Source organism: Harpia harpyja, unplaced genomic scaffold (genome assembly GCF_026419915.1).
Source record: "Harpia harpyja isolate bHarHar1 unplaced genomic scaffold, bHarHar1 primary haplotype scaffold_75, whole genome shotgun sequence".
NCBI lineage: Eukaryota > Metazoa > Chordata > Aves > Accipitriformes > Accipitridae > Harpia > Harpia harpyja.
In genome coordinates, this window is record NW_026293419.1 from 339,152 (window position 1) to 358,886 (window position 19,735).

Genomic DNA, 19,735 nt, shown 5'->3' on the forward strand with positions numbered 1-19,735 from the left:
AATGGACTGCCAAAGGTCTTCCTGAAATACGAGACAGCTTCAGTGGGGTTTCTTTGTGAAATGCATCAGCTTTTGCTCAGAGAAGTTTCTTCTAACTCGTCACTGTCTTTCCCTCTTGAACAGTGCCCCATGCCCGGAAGAAGCTGATGTCCAACAGCAGCTCCATCACTGAGTTCCTCCTCCTGGCATTTGCAGACACACGGCAGCTGCAGCTCTTGCACTTCTGGCTCTTCCTGGGCATCTACCTGGCTGCCCTCCTGGGCAATGGCCTCATCATCACCACTGTAGCCTGCGACCACCGCCTCCACACCCCCATGTACTTCTTCCTCCTCAACCTCTCCCTTCTTGACCTGGGCTCCATCTCCACCACTGTTCCCCAAATCCATGGCCAATTCCCTGTGGGACAGCAGGGTCATGTCCTACTGGGGATGTGCTGCACAGGTCTTTTTCTTTGTCTTCTTCATCGCAGCAGAGTATTGTGTCCTCACCATCATGGCCTACGACCGCTACGTTGCCATCTGCAAACCCCTGCACTATGGGACCCTCCTGGGCAGCAGAGCTTGTGTCCACATGGCAGCAGCTGCCTGGGCCAGTGGGTTTCTCTATACTCTGCTGCACACGGCCAATACATTTTCACTACCACTCTGTCAAGGCAATGTTGTGGGCCAGTTCTTCTGTGAAATCCCCCAGATCCTCAAGCTCTCCTGCTCATGGTCCTACCTCAGGGAAGTTGGGCTTCTTGTGCTTAGTGCCTGTTTAGCATTTGGTTGTTTTGTTTTCATTCTTTTCTCCTACGTGCAGATCTTCAGGGCTGTGCTGAGGATCCCCTCTGAGCAGGGACGCCACAAAGCCTTTTCCACAAGCCTCCCTCACCTGGCTGTGGTCTCCCTGTTTGTCAGCACTGGCATGTTTGCCTACCTGAAGCCCCCATCCCTCACCTCCCCACTTCTAGACCTGGTGGTGGCAGTTCTGTACTCGGTGGTGCCTCCAGCAGTGAACCCGCTCCTCTACAGCATGAGGAACCAGGAGCTCAAGGATGCCCTGTGGAAAATGATGAGCGGGTGCTTTTCAGAAGCAATTACCTGCCTGTTTTCTTTTGCAGAGCATTTATAATGTAAATCATTATAGGCCCAGCCTGTCTTCTCAGGATATTGTTGTTGTTCCTGGTGGGTTCTTTGTTCTGATAATGTTCTGCACAATGACATTTTATGATTCATCCCACTTCTAATTCAATGTCTACCTCTAGAATTTGACCCAGAGGCTGTGTAAAAGAGGCGCAGTGCTCTCTCTGTATTTCAGCATAATAAACACCCTGCAGTGACTTGTTTGCCTGAGATCCTTCCGCTCAGTCTTGGTGAAGCTGCAGGGTATTGATTTTGTGCAGAGGGGAAGGGGAAAAGAGACTTAGCACAGCAAAACTGAGAGGGAGCACCAGCGCTTGGTCTTTCCAGAGCTGCTCTCTTTCTACTCCCACACTGTCCTTCTGAGCCCCTGGGTTGGTGTAAGGCCTGAGTGCTCTGGCAGCTGGGTCACAGTCCTGCTGTGTGACAGGACACTCAAGGGAGAATCTTGGTTCTGAGGAATTGCTCTATTTACACTGGCTTTGTCACTCTATGCCCTGCCCCGCTGACAGTTGGGACCAGGGGTTCCCTCAGCTGCCTTCCTTGTGCTGACAACACATTTAGAGAAGCCCTTCTGGGTGCCCTCCCCATGCATGGCCATTTCCAGCCACCGCTGAGCTCTGGCTTTGCTGGCTCCATCCCTGCGCCCACAGGCCAGGTGTCTGTCTGCCTCCTGGGCAGGCTGTTCCCCCTCCAGCCTCCCTGCTCTTCCTTCTCCTGTTGGACCTCCTAAGTCAGGGGGGCCCCTGTTCATCCACGCTGACGTCTTGCCAGGCCCTGCTCAACTCCCTGTGCATCATCAGGCTGTCTTCTTCCTGGGCTTTGAGGATGTTGTCCCTGAAGACCCAGGAGGGACTCACAGCCCCTTTGTCCTCCAGGACAGTCCAAGCAGATCCTCAGCTAATGGAAATCAGCTCTCCTGCAGTCCCTCACTGTCATTCTCCTAGTTGTCCTACTTCTCCACCATCTCATGGTGGTAGCAGCCATGGCTGCCCTCCTCCTTCCCATCCCCAGCCAGATCCACCCTGTCTGTCAGGAAGAGACCAGCCCTAGACAGCTCATTGAGTGTCTCTGTCAAAATGCTGTCTTTTGCACCCTGCAGGAATCTCCTGGCTTGCCTATGCCCAGCCCTGCTGCCCTCCCAGAAGACTGTGGGGTGCTTCAACTCGCCATGTCATCGAGGACCCGTGACCGTGAGGCTTCCTCCAAGGCAAGGCTCTGTGCACGCCAGCCTCCCCTTTGCACAGAGCTCCCCTCCACCTCCTCACCTTCCGCCTGCCTTCCTGAGGAGCTGCACGGTCCACTTGGTGGACTCGTGATGGTTCGTTTGCTACGATCTCGAAAGTGCAAAATTAAGGTGACCAACACCAAAGGGGATAGCAATAATCACACAGTAAAACTTTATTGTATTGTCTGTGAAGAGGCACGCGATAGTTAGAGATGGGTGAAAGAAAGGAGAAAAGTAAAGTTTAGAGAGAGGAGAAAGAGAAGTTATAGCTACCACCGCTGATCTCAAGACGTCCTAACGGTCCCGGGTCCAGCTAATGCTGCGTCGTCGATCGTCATGGTCCTTGGTGGGGAAGCTTCCAATTTCCGTTGTTCAGAAGTCATCTTTTATGCTTAGTAACACACCTTGCTCCACCTCTGCCTCAGGAGTCTCCGCCCTTCTCGAGCGAGGCTATTACGCAGGCACAGGGTCAGTGTCCGAGGCGTGGTAAGTCTTGGAGGTGTGTTTTGGTATTATAATGAAGCAAAGTTCGTCTAAAGTTCATGATTTCTTCATCGATGTTATGGTAACAATTGCAATCCATCCTTTTTGGACAGTAGCTGTGCAGTTATCTTTAACGGAGCCTTGTACCACACGTTCTGTTCTTGGGATCGGCCACTGCACTCCAAACAGGCCGTTGTCAGATAACGTACTGTTCACGTTCCTGATGACGATGTTGAGACAATGCTGATTTTCTGTCCGTACTGTTCATGTTCCTGATGATGATGTTGAGACAATGCTGATTTTCTGACCGACTCCTACAGGAGCCCTTGGCACCCATGGCTGCCCTCCCACCACTCCAGCTGTCCCACCAGGGCTCTGCAGTCCCCGTGGGGTGGGGGAGCACGTTGCTGCCTGCCCAGCAGAAACGAGAGTGCTGGTGAGGGGAGAGGAGAGGCAGGTAAAGGGGAAGGGTTGTGGGAGGTTGTCTGGGAGGTGACTCCTGTTGCCAGAAGAGGATGATGCAAGGAGAGGCATGGTAGGTGGGAGGTGGATTTTGAAGTCACTTCTTTGGAAACAACCCAATTGGCCAGGTGCTGAGTCAGGCCCAGTGATGTCACCTGGAGTGTCGGAAAACCCTCCCAGCAGTGCTGAGATCTTGGGAGAGGGGAGATGCAGAGGAAGGTGAAGGTGGCATGGCTGGGAGGTGGAGTGTGAGGCCATTTCTCTTGCTGCTTGACTTGCAGCATCACAAATCCCAACGTGGCACAGATGGCAGCTCATTCAGTGGAGAGGGGTAGAGGTAGGCAGAGCCAACATGGTTGGGCTGTTGCTTGTGATGTTACCTCATGACAGCAATGTGAGTGGCCAGGAGCAGGCAGGCATCATGGGGTCATCAAGGACACCAGCTGGGAAGACTACAGACAGATGACTGATGACTGGGCCCTTGGTGAGGCCCTGCCCTGGGGTGAAGCTCTCTGTATGTGACATGGGAACTTATAGGGCATGGCAGGAGAAATTGCAGGATGTGACAGAGAAGAGCGTGAGAAGGGACCAGCAGTATGGGCAGCACCCTGTGTCCTGGCTGGGTCTCACAGGTGGCTGCAGATGTGAGAAGTGGCCAAACTGCACAGAGAGGAGCACCGGGGACCTTCTGGGCAGTCTTGTCTTGCAAGGCCATCAGTGCCTGGGGAAGCCATCAGGGATGCCCTTGAAGTCCCAGAGGGCATGTTGCAAATACTCTGATCAAGAAATTAGAATTTGATTATCTACAAGAGTTAGGTTTGATTAAGAAGTAGAAAATTGTGAAGCATAATGTATAGGAGTGTTAAGTTTGAAATGTAGTCGTGGAAACTTTAGGAACTGTGTTCTGTGTTACCATAGGAACCTTAGTATTGTTAAGTTTGAAATAAGCTAACCATAGAAACTTCACCAGGAACTTACTGGTTTTCTTATGTTTTGTTTCAAGAAACTATGGAAACTGTCATGGACACCAGTTTGCTGCTTGGAAACGGCCTTACCCTTCTCATCTCGATTTGAGTATCGAGGATTGCAATCAGTAGAGCTAAGTGAAATACACCAAAGATTGTTTTTAAATAAGAATATTGATAAGGTGATATAATCAAAAGACCAATCATTATAACTGTCAAATGTAAGAGCGACCATAGTATGCATTTTTATGTAAAGAGCTTATGTAACAATGACTTGACAGAAAAAAGTTTATAAAAACTGATGAATTTAATGTTAAGCTGGACATGCCTTTGGAGGAGTGATCCCCCATGTCCCCAGCGCTGCAAGTGCCTGCTTCTTAACATCACATCGGTGTTAAGGAGTTTTACTGCAGATTTTGGTAACTGGCATAGGTATGGTGTCCAAACTATCACATTTGGGTACAAATGGAGAAAACCTGAGACCATTGTGCAAAATCTAATTGGTGAGGGTTATGAATTGTGGGGGAGACTGGGGCAGAGAAAGGCAAGGGTCAAGGCATATTGTGGAAGAAGCAGCCTGTGCACGTTTGGGAAGGAGAGGGATGCAAGGGCCCAGGTGCCTGTGGGGAGGTGGCTGGTCAGTGCTGGTCTGGCCAAAGCCTGTGCCTGATCACCACGGTCTGTCCTGCTTATTCTACTGGTTTCAGTTGCAGTACTGTTAATTAACTTCGTAGTAACTTCTGTGGGGCTATGTTTTAGGTTTGTGATGGAAACAGTTTTGCTAACACACCAATGTTTTAGTCATTGCTGAGCAGTGCTTGCACAGCACCAAGGACATTTGGTGTGCAGAAGAGGGGACACAGCTGGGACAGCTGACCCCAACTGACCAAAGGGATCTTCTGTACCATAGGATGTCACACTCAGCAATAAAAACTGGGGGAACAAGGAGGAAAAGGGGAGGGTTCAGAGTGATGGTGTTTGCCTTCCCAAGTAAATGTTACGCTTGATGGAGCCCTGCTTTCCTGGAGATGGCTGAACACCTGCCTGTCGATGGGAAGCAGTGAATGAATTCCTTATTTTGCTTTGCCTGAGTGCACAGCTTTTGCTTTACTCATTAAACTGTTTTGATCTCAACCCATGAGTTTTCTCACTTTTACCTTTCCCATCATCTCTCCCATCCTGCTGTGGAGGAGTGAGCAAACAGCCGCGTTCTGCTTAGCTGACTACTGGGGTTAAACTACGACATTTATTAAACTCTGCTCCTGGCTTTTTTCTGTGTGAGTAGACTCACTGCTGTGTGTCTTTGGGCATGAATGTGTGTACATGCTTTGCTGGTCAATTCTAATGTACGGATCGCTCGCGGAACCTTTGCACCCCATCAGCCTGAGAGGGGAATGGGATGGGGCCCATTGTGTTGCTCATGGTTGTGTAAGTGCTGCTGTCAGTGTGGTGGCTGTCAAGGTGCTGTTGCCTCTTGGAGGTGTTCTGTGTTGGATTGGCTGTGTCCATCTTTGTTTCCTTGCAGATACCCAGATTTAGTGCTTTCCCTTTGGTTGACACCGCCTTGGGCCATCTCTCACTCTGTGGGGCTCCAGTCAATGCGCCCCCAGGAACATGCGGTCCATGCATATCTCACAGGCTCTGTAGGGAGCTCCAGATTCCTCTCCTGGAGGATGTCTTCTGCTGTGTCACACGTTGGGCACGCATTGGAGAGCTGATTTCACTTAGCTGAGGCTCTGCTTGGACTGTCCTGGAGGACAAAGGGGCTGTGCGTCCCTCCTGGATATTCAGTGACAATGTTCTCAAAGCCCAGGAAGAAGACAGCCTGATGCTGCGCAGGGAGTCAAGCAGGGCCTGGCAAGAGGTCAGCGTGGATGAACAGGGACCCACCTCACTTACTTAGGAGGTCCAACACCAGAAGAAAGTGCAGGGAGGCTGGAGGGGGAACAGCCTGCCCAGGAGGCAGACAGACACCTGGCCTGTGGGCGCAGGGACGGAGCCAGCAAAGCCAGAGCTCAGCAGTGGCTGGAAATGGCCATGCAAGGGGAGGGGACCCAGAAGGGCTTCTCTACACTTGTTGTCAGCACAGGGAAGGCAGCTGAGGCAACCCTGGTCCCAGTGGCCAGTGGGGCAGGGGACGGAGTGACAAAGGCAGTATAAATACAGCAATTCCCCAGAACAAAGATTCTCCCTTGAGCGTCCTGTCACACAGCAGGACTGTGACCGAGCTGCCAGAGCACTCAGGCCTTACACCAACCCAGGGGCTCAGAAGGACAGTGTGGGAGTGGAAAGAGAGCAGCTCTGGGAAGACCAAGCCCTGGTGCTGCCTGTCAGTGCTGCTGTGCTGAGACGGTTTTCCCATTCCCCTCTGCACAAAGTCAATTCCCTGCAGCTTCACCAGGTTCTCAGAGGAAGGATCTCAGGCAAACAAGTCACTGCAGGGTCCTTTACTGTGTTGAAATACAGAGAGAGCACTGCGCCTCATTTACACAGCCGCTGGGTCAAATTCTAGAGGTAGACAGTGAATTAGAAGTGGGATGAATCATAAAATTTCATTGTGCACATTATCGCTAGAAAAATAAAGAAAACACAACCGCCACCACAAACAGGAACCTGAGAAGACAGGCTGGGCCTGTAATAAGTTACATTATGAATGCTCTGCAAAAGAAAACAGGAAAAATTCTTTCTGAAAAGCACCTGCTCATCATTATCCTCAGGGCATCCTTGAGCTCCTGGTTCCTCATGCTGTAGAGGAGGGGGTTCACTGCTGGAGGCACCACCGAGTACAGAACTGCCACCACCAGGTCTAGAACTGGGGGGGAGATGGAGGGGGGCTTCAAGCAGGCAAACACTGCAGTGCTGATAAACAAGGAGACCACGGCCAGGTGAGGGCGGCACGTGGAAAAGGCTCTGTGGCGTCCCTGCTCAGAGGGGATCCTCAGCACAGCCCTGAAGATCTGCACGTAGGAGAAAAGAATGAAAACAAAACAACCAAATGCTAAACAGGCACTAAGCACAAGAAACCCAACTTCCCTGAGGTAGGCATCTGAGCAGGAGAGCTTGAGGATCTGGGGGATTTCACAGAAGAACTGTCCCACAACATTGCCTTGGCAGAGTGGTAGTGAAAATGTATTGGCTGTGTGCATGACAGCATAGAGAAACCCACTGGCCCAGGCAGCTGCTGCCATGTGGACACAAGCTCTGCTGCCCAGGAGAGTCCCGTAGTGCAGGGGTTGGCAGATGGCAACGTAGCGGTCGTAGGCCATGATGGTGAGGACACAATACTCCGCTACGAACAAAAAGGTAAAGAAAAAGACCTGTGCAGTACATCCCGAGTAGGAAATGGCCCTGCTGTCCCACAGGGAATTGGCCATGGTTTGGGGAACAGTGGTGGAGATGGAGCCCAGGTCGAGAAGGGAGAGGTTGAGGAGGAAGAAGTACATGGGGGTGTGGAGGCGGTGGTCGCAGGCTACAGTGGTGATGATGAGGCCATTGCCCAGGAGGGCAGCCAGGTAGATGCCCAGGAAGAGCCAGAAGTGCAAGAGCTGCAGCTGCCGTGTGTCTGCAAATGCCAGGAGGAGGAACTCAGTGATGGAGCTGCTGTTGGACATCAGCTTCTTCCGGGCATGGGGCACTGTTCAAGAGGGAAAGACAGTGATGAGTTAGAAGAGACTTCTCTGAGCAAAGCCTGAAGTATTTCTCATAGAAATCCCACTGAAGCTGCCTCTCCTATTTCAGAAAGACGTTCAGCAGGTCCCTTTCATGAGACATGCCTGGTGCTGGCTGAAGGTGCCACTGGGAGCAGCAGGCTCTGCTGTGGGCTACAGGGGAGTCAGTCTTGCCCTACAGCAGGACGTAAATAGGAAAACAGGGTGATCTTATATTAAATCCACTTGTCACGTCAAACAGCTTTTCAGCACTGTCACTCCCAATTCAACCAAAAGTGGGGAAGAGCTGAGAGGATTTTGTTCTGCTTTCCCCACCACACTTAAGGAGTACTTTTGGCAGGGAAAGAAGCGAATGTCCTAAGGATGGGGTATCCTGCAAGGAGAGTTTTGTCATTTGTATCACTGGGAGCCTGGGGTTTGCTCAGCTGTGTGGTCTGTGTTCTGTGTGTTGTGTCCTCTGTGTGCTGTGTGCTCTGTGCTCTGCTAGGAGCCTGGGGTGTGATCAGCTCTGCCCTGCAAACCCCCCCCGGCAGCCAAGCACTGCCCAGGGACATCTCTGTGTGTGCAGGGGCTAAGGAGCAACTCAGACAAATCCTAAGGACAACTGGAATCTCGGTGCCTTCTCCAGAGGGGAGAAATAAATTTTAATGTCTCACTGCCCACCCATCCACAAGGATAATAAATATTCAAAGCAAAGACTCGTTCCCTTAAAGGTAAATGCTGCCTTGATATTCCTCTTGAAAATCTATGCCTAAGCTTGAGCTGTGAGCAAACCTGACCCACGCAGCATGCTCTCGACAGCAGAAGCAGGCTGCTCTGCCCTTCCAGGGGTCATTTCTTTCACCCACACCTTCTCCCCACACTGCCATGGGCAGTTCCCTGCGCAGGCTGAAGTGCTGAACCTGGCAGGCAGCAAAGTCCCTGCTCCACCACTCAGCCCCTGAAACACCAGGACCCTGCTCTGAAGGACAGCCCTGGGCACCCCTGGATGCACACCTGGCTTCACAGCCCTGCAGATGGTGCCAGGAGAAGGCAGTCCTCATGCCCTGTCCCTCTGACAGCGCAGCAGGGAAGCCCTGCTCTGGAGCACATCCTTCTCCTCTACACCACAGAAACCAAGACAGTCCTCCTGCCAGATCCCATACACTGTCAGCTGTGCCAGTGTTCGGAGATCCCTGCAGGAACTGAAGCTCTATTGCCCTGCACCCACAGACTTACCATGCAGAGGGCTGTGAAGATTTCTCCCCCAGTGAGCTCTCAGCATCCTCCCACTCCACACTGCCTTTAAGCTCTCTCTGCCTTGCAGGTCTCCTCTCGATGCCTGCAGGCAGTGCCCCCAGCCCTGCTCCTGGGCAGAGCTGTCTCTCTGCAGCGCTGCCCGCTTGCCAGGAGCTCCCTCTGTCCCAGGAGCCCAGCCCAGCTCAGCAGCAGAGGACCAGCCCAAGGCAGCACTTTCTCTGCCCCCTCTGGGCTCCCTCCAGGTGTCCCTGGGGCTCCAGGGGAACCTGCTGGGAAACAGGCTGAAGCAATCACTGATGTTCCCTCCCTCACCTGGGGAGAGACACTGCTTTCCAGCAGGGTCATTGCTCTGCTGAGAGACAGACTTAGGTCCAAGAGTCAACTTTTCTGAGAATCATAGAATCTTTTCAGTTGGAAAAGACCCATAACATCATCAAGTCCAATCGTGAACCTAACACTAGCAAGTCCAGCACTAAACCATGTCCCTAAACACTGTGTCTTTTAAATACCTCCAAGGATGGTGACTCAAGCATTTCTCTGGGCAGCCTCTTTCTTGTGCCATCATTGGGCAGGACACGCAGACAGTTACAGGCAGGGATCTCCTTTAGCCCTGCTGAGGGAAGGCAGCCAGCTGAGTCCGTGGAGGCATCTCATGCTGGGATTGTAGTCCTGGGGCTGGAAGGGGACTCAGCTCCCTCCCATGCCCACCACAAACCCACAGGAGGTGGGATTCCTCTTGCCTCAGTGCAGGTCTGCATTAAATAGGCACCTGCATGTCAGCTCCTTGTCTCAGCTCCCATGCTAAGTAATGGTGATGGAGGCCAGGAGTGAGGTGTTCAGATGCAAATGTCTGGTGACATTGGAGGTGCCAGAGGTGGTCAAAGAGATGTGCAGGTAATGGAGACAGATCCAAGATATGTGCAGGCTGATATAGAGACAGGACAACATCTGAGTGCATCTTCTTTGCAGCTCCTGGGAATTACCTTTGGCCAACTGAAATGACAGCTGATGCCCAAATTAAGGGCAATGGAACCTCTCCCTCCTCATGATGTTCAGGGTGGCCTATAGAGGTATTCCTCCGATGGAATGGAGTCATGTGCCATAGGGAGAGATCTTCTGCATCGTTTTGTATTTACTAGGTCTTGGCTGACAATATTGGCAGTTGTCTCATGCTCAGCCCCACCTTGGGTTACAGAATTCAGATCAGCTACTCAATTCACGGTTCAGATCCAGGCGCCCAGAGCTACAGGAGATGCCAGGGCTGGCACAGAAATCACAGGTCCCACACCAAAAGCAATTCTCCTTCAGGGAGGGTGTGCGACAGATAACCAAGATGGCATCTCGAATGGTATGATTTGGTGCCTTTGTGCCATTGACGGTTCCCATCAGGGAGAGGCACCAGTCACCAGATGCCATCAGAGATGCAAATTCCGTCCCTTCTTCTACCCATTAACTGCAGGCATTACCTGATCACAAAGCACGTCACACTGGGGTCCTTCCTCACTCCCTTGATGATCCAACCAAGGAACAGCCCAAGCATTTCAACAGTGTTTCTGGGTACATCTTGCCTTCAAAGACAGCATCGTCCAAGCACAGCCATGGTTTATACCAAAACTCAGCTGACGCTCAAAAGGCAATTCAAGGGCACCAGGAGGAAATGTTGCTACTTCAGGAACAGTTAGAGAAGAAAGAGAGTTACTAGGGGACCACTGCTACATTAAGTGAGAGTAGGTGTAGAGAGATCTGACATAGCCTCTGTCCTCTTTGCCTCAGTTACCACCAGAAAGTTCTCCCAGGCCTTTGTGCTTTGAGGCAGGACTCTGGAAGGGAAAGGGGAACAACCAGTGGTGGATGAGGATCATGCCAGGGCTTACCTAGCAAACCACACCCTTACAACTCCGTGGGACCAGCGGAGCTGCAATCAAGGGTACTGAGAGAGTGGTTTTCACCAGGAAGTGTTGGTCTGTTGTGATCCCAGTAAGGCAGGCACTCAGACTCTGTGAGGCATCATTTAAAATGCTCTTCCTTAGGTCTAGCACTCTAAGGGACAATTGTACAGATAATCTTATGTCCCTTTAGATGGCTGGAACCCCAGGAGGGGTACCAAAGCAGCAAGAAGGATGAAGAGGGTGGATGCCCCCTGTATGAAGGGGAAGCTTGGATTTATGGGGATGCTCTATATGACAGGCAACAGGTATGGTTAGCTTTTGTCACTGAGGATCAGAAGAGTCAGTAAGAGTGACATTGTGCTGGCAGTTACAAACTACTTGATCATGGGAGTGGAAAGAGAAAAGTTCTTTTGTTAGCAGCTGAGGAATTCTCCAGGTTAACGAGAAGGTGCCTATGGGGGACTGGAAGTGCCCTGGCATTCACTGGCCAGGCAAAGCAAGAGGGTGCCAACAGCCTGAAGGACTCTGGGACAACTTCTTAACAGAGCTGCTAGGCGGGCCAGTGATGGTGATGCTTACCTGGATGTGACCCTGGCCAACAAGGAAAAGCTGGTCAGGATGTGATCACCAGCGTCACCCTTGGCTTCATGACCATGAAACAGTGGGGTCTCAGACACCAAAGGGCAGTGAGGAAGGTCAGCAGCAGGGAACAGACTCTGGACTCCAGTGGAGAAGTCTTCGACTTACTTGGAGACTGATCCAGGTGGTGCCATGGGAAGCAGCTCTGAAGGGCGAAGGAGCATGAGCAAATCTGAGAGGCATGACAAGCCAGCCTCCTCCAAGCAAAGGAACGGTCTCTCCAAGTACCCATGCAAAGAAGCATTCCCCTCAGGAGAGATCTCTTGCCATTAAATGCTAACAGTCAGGAATAAGAGAAAAATCACTGGTCTAATAACTTCATGCCAGAGGTTACACACTGTGAAATTAAGAGCTACCTTGTCAAGTAAGACTGAATGACAGGAATGAAATTAATGAAATTAAAGAACTGAAGTTTACCGACACGAAGAAGTGCTGTGTTACAATAGGCCACCCTGAGGGAGTCTGGGTCATGTCACGGCTTTGTGCTTCAAGAAAGGAACACCACATGCATGGCACCAAATGAACTCCTGGAGCCTTGCAAAAGCGCTCAGACCTCCAAGAGCACAGAGGTGCCTCAGGGAGGTCCTCCCCTCACACATCTTGAGGTGTTTCCTCTAAGTGATGTTTCTCAGATCCATGAATGGTGAATGGAGAAACATGGTTATTACCCAAGAAAAGCCTTGAGAGCTTTTTAACTTGTCAGTTAGATATTAGGCAGTGATTGGAAGTGTGTAGTGATGTGAGAGAGGGTGAAGTCCTCAAAAAGCAATGAGATGGTTCAGGGCTTTAGCAAATCCTTACAACCACGCCTGAGCCCAGCAACAGAAAGCGGTTGACGTCTGTAGGTGGAGGAGGAGTAGGTGTGCCCTGGCAGTGTGGCTGCAGGACCCTGCACAAACCAGGGCTTATATGAGAATTTTCCATCATGCCTCAGCCTGGCATATGGGGAATGCCCATTGCTGGGGGTAGCTGAACACTGCTCCTCATGGCTGTGAGCTGACCTTCCTGTCTTCCTCTCCTTCACTACCCACACTTGCCTGGAATTCAGGCAACATCCATGAGCCTGGAGAATGCATGAACCTCCTGGAGTGAGGTTTCATTACTGCAGGGGATGTGAGAACATTTTGGGAGACTCGTGCGAGTGCAGCGAGAGACCGGGGCGTGCATAGCAGAGAGTGTGTTACAGGCCAGAAGGGTACCCGAAGGATCAAGTGGCAGTCATGCTACTGTGGAATAGTTCAAGTTGTGATTTTTAGGGCAGCAGCAGCAGGAGGAATGGCAGTGCAGTGCTGGGGAATGGATCCAATTTGGGGATGCAAACAAGTCTGGGACTGGGACATCTCAGGTGACTGAGGACTGTCAGCAGGGCTATGAAGGAGGCTGGACAGGTTGTGCGGAACTCACAGGCATTGCCAAATCCCCAGAACACCACAGCTTTGTGTTTAAAGCAACAAAATCTACCACCGAGTTGTACACACACCCGCACTCACACTGACCCTCAGTAGAGCCCTGAGCAATGCATGAGGGAAAGGATCTCTTTTACCAGGCCCTGGGGGCCAGGGCTTGGCCACTCTGATGATTAACAAACACCAAGGGCTTACATGTGATCAGAGCCACCAGCATATTGCCTTTGCCACCTGCAACCAGTGTCTCCAATTTTTAGCATATTTTGCCCCCAGGGACCGACACATTGACTGGTCATTCCCTTGATGGCTTTGTCAGTGTTGGCCCTCAGTGGGGCCTCCAACGCCCTCAGAAACTTGGGGTTTTCTTCTGCCTTCCACTTTGTCAGAGGCTTGTTCCTGCTTGCAGTATCTGCAGTTCAGGAACTGGGCACCAGAGGGCTCCTTAACGTGCAAAACACCCTAACAAGCCATGTCTCTGTGCACAACGTTCCCTAACTCTTCAAGTCTTCTGTGGCTCATTGGAGAAATTTCAGGAGTATAGCCGAGCAGAGAAGATTGAAATGATAAGTAACAAAAAAATCAGGATTTCTTCTGTTTCCAGTTTTCTGTCTTGCCGCTTACAGAACACGTAATCTCAGCCTTCTCCAATTCATATTGATCCACAGCATCTGCGGATGACGTCTGAACATGTAGGAAACGGTAAGATTGTTTCTGTCAGACAATGTATGGGACATCATTGTCCTGTGCCCCATCGTCATCATTGGTCCCTCACCACCACCTCCATCCATCATTTCTCTCAGTGGTCACCTGCACTTGCATCATGATTTCTCAGATCCAAGCTTTTCCCACTAAAGGCTGTAGCTGAATGATTCAGCTCTTCTGCACAGATTCCCACTGGCTTTATTTGGAGAGCCAGCTGCACACAATCACAGAAGAATGTTGCTTACCTGCTATTGTTAAAAAAAAAAAAGTAGCAAAAAACCCAATGCATTAAAAAATAATGTATGGAGTCCACGTTTCCTCCACTGAAGTCCACTTCCTGCTGTGGGTCACCTTAGTGGAACACTTTCAGTGAGATACTCAGGAGAACAGGTACAGACATAATGGAGGAGTTGGCTCAAGAGACCATCAAGCAGACTACTGGAAGACAAGGCAAGCTTTAAAGCACCTGAAGCTCTGAGCAGCACCTGGGTAGCTGAGAGGTGTTTGAATGGGTAGAGACCAATGAGAGGAGGAAAGCTGGATGGACACTGGCAAATGCAGATGTCCAGGCAGTCTGCTGGAATGACTTCTTTAGAAATGGTCAGTTCAAGCAGCACATGTGGAAACCCGTGAGAGAGTGGTGAGAGTCAATATACAGGATACTAGGCAGAGCAGTGTCACGGGTGTAATGGGGAAAAATCAATATTTCTACTCCTGAGCATAGTACATGGGCTGGAAATTTCCACCTTGACATCTGTAGTAGGTTGACCCTGGCTGGGTGCCAGGTACCCACCAAAGCCGCTCTATCAGTCCCCCTCCACAGCTGGACATGGGAGACAACATATAACAAAAGGCTCATGGATTGAGATAAAGACAGTTTAATAAAGTGAAAGCAAAGGTTGCGCAAAAGCAAAGCAAAACAAATTCTGTTATTCTCTACTTCCCATCAGCAGGCGATGTCTGGCCACGTCCTGGGAAGCAGGGCTTCGGTACACATTGTGGTTCCTCCGCAAGATGAAATGTCCCCCCTTCCATCTCCCTTTACTTAGCTTTTATAGCTGAACTGACCTCATATGGTATAGAATATCCGTTTGGTCAGTTTGGGTCAGCTGTCCTGGCTATGTCCCCTCCCAAGATCTGGCCCAGCCCCAGCCTGCCAGTGAGGGGCGGGGGGAAATGTTGGAGGGACAGACTTGATGCTGTGCCAGCACTGCTCAGCAGAAGCAGCCAAAACACTGGTGTGTTTCAACACCTTTCTAGCTACCAATAGAGAGCACAGCACTACAAGGCCTGCTATGGGGAGAACTAACACCATCTCAGCCAGACCCAATACAATCACCACCCCTCTTTCCATACCATTTGCGTCATGCTCAGGTCCCACATAATTTAATACACATCGATCTTCTAACCACGCCATTGTATTTAGTTCTCACTACTGAAATCCCTTCTTACCAACACTTACAACTGAAAATGCATACTTAAACCACCTTTATACCCAACATACAGATTTATACATTCTTATTAACTACTATCCCCTGCCTTTAACAGACAGATATTCCATGGGCTTCTTCCTCTCCTCCAGATGTTCACACACAGGCTATGACTTGGGCCCCATCTGTCAAGATGAGTGCTCAGGACAGGAGAAGCAGTATGTTCGATTGTTGGGCACCAACACCGCCTTGGTTTGGGTCACCGTTGCACTCGTCTGGTTCCTTGCAAAGTTCACTCCTCTGCTGTTCAGGTCATTCCTGTGACATTACTTCCTACAACATACGACTCACATCACAGATTGTTTTTTCCTCCACGGTTAAATGTCCTTGAGGCAGACACCAGGCCTCCCCATCCTTCTGCATTACCCACCAAGTACACCAAGCCGTGTGGCCTCTGCTAAATTTGTATCCCAATGCTTCCATGCCCCATTGCCCAGGGCTGTCAACATAGTCTTTAACATTCCATTGTACATCTCAGTCTTTCCAGATGCTTGTGGGTGATAGGGGATGTGGTACACCCACTCAGTGCTGTGTTTCTTTGCCCAGGAGTTTATGAGGTTATTTCGGAAATGAGTCCCATTGTCTGATTCAATTCTTTCTGGGGTACCATGTTGTGGACACATATTTAGCTAAGGGTCGCAAGAGCATTCCAGATGCCTTTAGAAGACCTTGAACAGAATAAACAAGAAGACAAAAAAAGAAAGATGCCAATTAGAAGAACACAGGTGCACATTCCAAGATAAAGGGAACTTGGCACAAAGAACCACAATTCGGCAGTTTATCTTGACCAATTAGACTGAGACAAGTTTCGTGTGTTTTAGTTAATATAACCAATTGTGTCCTAAGTTTATGCGCGTGTACAGTGTTAGTATAACCAATTATATCTTATGTTTATGCGCGTGTACAGTGTTGATATAACCAATCATATTTCATGCTTGTGCGCGTGTACAGTGACTTTGCAGAATATGTGACTATAAGTATGTGTGTGTTTTAGCAATAAAGGGTCGTCTGCTGTCTGCTCTCAAGATTACAGGCGTCCGTCTACTTCAATCTCCTCAAATGGTGACCCCGACGTGATTGCGGGCCGAGAAAACGCTGGAATTGCTGGAAGTGTGTCCGGAGGAGACTCTAGCCGAACGATCGTCTAGCCAGCTGGACTGAGCCGACAACCTTCTCCCGGGAGATCAATCACCCTGCTCGTTTGGAAGTAAGGTGAGCGGCTAAGAGGATTAAAATGGGTGCCCAGATGTCTGTGGAAGAAGGGGCAATTGTACGAATGCTTTCGCATATCCTCTCCGTGAGAGGGATTAAGTATGATTCAAATACTTTAGGTATGATGCTGAAGTGGCTTAAGGACCATGGTGCCCCCACTTCGAATGCAGAAGTCTTTGAAGTTAAAAATTGGGAAGAAATGGGAAAAGTAATTTGGGACTTTGTATCGCGTGGGGACGTGAAGGCCTCTGCTATGTGGAGATTGGTGCTGGAAACGTTGAAAGCCCTTAAGGCAGAAAAGGAGATGGCTGCTGCTGTAAAAATTTCAATTGAAGATACCCTGGAAAAAAAGAGAAGTGTGTGTGGTGAGGTGGTAAATAATTCGGACAGTGATGAGGAATTAAACACCGAGGGAGATGTCACTAATGGAGGCAACGATCAACCTTTAAGTAACCTGCCTCTCGAGCAGAGACCTATCCCCTCTGCACCTCCCTATGAGACACATACATCCCCAGGAGAAGCTATAAAAAAGTGATGGAAGGACATAAATGATGAAATGTTAACCGAAGGTCTAAATCCTGTGGCTTTTCCAGTTACAGTCAGGCAGAATGCCCCAAACGTGTGGCAACCTTTCAATTCGGATTTAATAAAAGAAGTACGGAAAACAGTAATGGCTAATGGACTGCCTGCTCCGTTTAGTCAGGCGTTATTGGAGAATATATTTTCTGGTCAAATTTTAACGGGCTTTGACTGTACACAATTGGCTACAATGATTTTAACCCCGACTCAGCGTCTATTATGGAAGGTGAAATGGGCAGAATTATGTGATTTAGCAGCACTGAGAAATTTGGACCGCCCAGAAGGAGATCCGAGGTATATGATCACTTCTGCTCAAATGATGGGGACTGGTGACTTTGCAGATGTTAATAGGCAAGCGAGGCTACCGGTGGAAGTATTACAAGAATCAGCTTCCTTAGCTCTGAAGGCAATGGTAACCTTGCCTGAAGCTGGAAAGTCAGAACAATCATTTACAAGTGTAAGGCAGGGTAATACGGAACCTTATCTGTCCTTTATTGATCGTCTGCGAGATGCTATTGAAAAGCAAATAGATAATGCTGATGCCAAAGAAGCATTGATAATAAAATTGGCTGTGGAAAATGCAAATGCAGACTGTAAAAAAATACTACAATCGATGCCAGGAAGAGTGACGCTAGTAGATATGATAGAGGCCTGTAACAAAGTTGGGTCTTTGGAGCATAAAACTACATTAATGGCCAATGCTTTTGCTGTAGCCATGCAAATGGATACAAAAAATGTTAAGAAATGCTATAAATGTGGACAACCGGGACATTTGCAATTTCAGCGTAAAGAAGGGCGAAACAAAGTGGAAGCTGGGCCTAATATATGCCCTCGTTGTCATAAAGGGAGACATTATGCTAACCAATGTAGATCTCATTTCACAAATGAAGGTGTAGCTCTGCCACCTCGAGGTACCCCATCGCCGGGAAACTACAAGAAGAGTGCAAGGAGCGGTGCGATGACCCCAACAGCTCCGAAAGGATCCCAGAACGGCGCCAAGAAGGATGTCTGGCAGAACTGCCAGCCCGAACAGCTGGAAGTGCCGGAGTGGATGTCTCAACAATAGAAACCATTCTACTATGGAACTCTCAGGTACACCGTGTGCCAGTAAACGCACAAGGACCATTAGGTAATGGGCTTAGTGCCCTGTTGTTGGGATGGTCTAGTATAACATTACAAGGAATTTTTATGCTTCCCGGGGTGATTGATGGGGACTACACAGGTCGCATTTATGCTATGATTTGGACGCCGTCTCCACCAGTATCGATACAGGAAGGAAGCAGAATTGCACAGCTTGTCCCTTTTAAAGCAAAGGTACCATGTAAGGTTAATCAACAGCGTGGCAATGCAGGGTTTGGATCTACGGGATTAGAAACTCAAATTATGTGGTCAAGGGAGGTCAATAAAACAAAACCTAGTATATCAGCAGAGTTACAAAATGCAAAGAACAGGCCAGAAAAAATAAAATTACAAGCTTTAGTGGACACTGGAGCAGATGTAACAGTTCTGTCGTGGGAGGACTGGCCTGTTACTTGGGAGCTTTCTGAGATGGATTCGAAACTGTTCGGTGTGGGCGGATTATCAAAAACTCGACAAAGCAAATATATGATTCAATTGATTTGTCAGAATTCAGTTTCTTATATCAAACCTTATGTAACCAATATCCCTACGAACCTGATAGGCAGGGATGCATTAAGTCAAATGGGATGTGTGCTTAGTACAGGAGACAATTTTGTGGCATGGCCATTGATGGGCGACCATGCCTAAAACTGAAATGGAAAACAGAGGAACCGATTTGGGTAGATCAATGGCCGCTGACTGAATCTAAGGTCGCCATCTTGAAACAGTTAGTACAGGAGCAATTGGAACAAGGGCACTTGGTGAATACCACGAGCCCTTGGAATACACCAGTTTTTGTCATTCCAAAAGAATCTGGGAAATGGAGACTATTGCATGATTTAAGAAAGATAAATGAAGTAATGGAAAATATGGGAGCCCTTCAGTTAGGGTTACCCACGCCTACTCTGATTCCACAAGGATGGACCATTTGGATTATTGATTTAAAGGATTGTTTCTTTACAATATATTTAGACCCAAAAGATGCGGAAAAATTTGCCTTTTCTATCCCCACCATAAACAAACAGGAACCCATGGAACGTTATCACTGCGTAGTTCTGCCACAAGGAATGAAAAATTCTCCAACCATATGCCAATCCTATGTATCCCAAGCTCTAAAAGGGTTTAGACAACAAAATCCAGACTTGATTATTTATCACTATATGGATGATATCTTGATAGCAGGGAGAAGAGAGTTATCCGAAAAGCTCAAAGAATTGACTACACAATTGTCTGATTTTGGTTTAAAAATAGCACCAGAAAAGGTACAAAAAATGCAACCATGGAAATATTTAGGCTGGAAGATTTTAGAAAAAACTATCGTTCCACAAAAACTGGAAATTACAGACAAGATTGAAACATTGAATGATGTGCAAAAATTACTGGGGACAATCAATTGGGTTCGAACACTGTTGGGAATAGATAATGAGCTTCTGACCCCTTTATTTGAAATGTTACGAGGTGACACTACCTTAACGGCACCTCGACAATTGACTCCTCAAGGTAAACAAGCATTACAAAAGATAGCAGATCTAA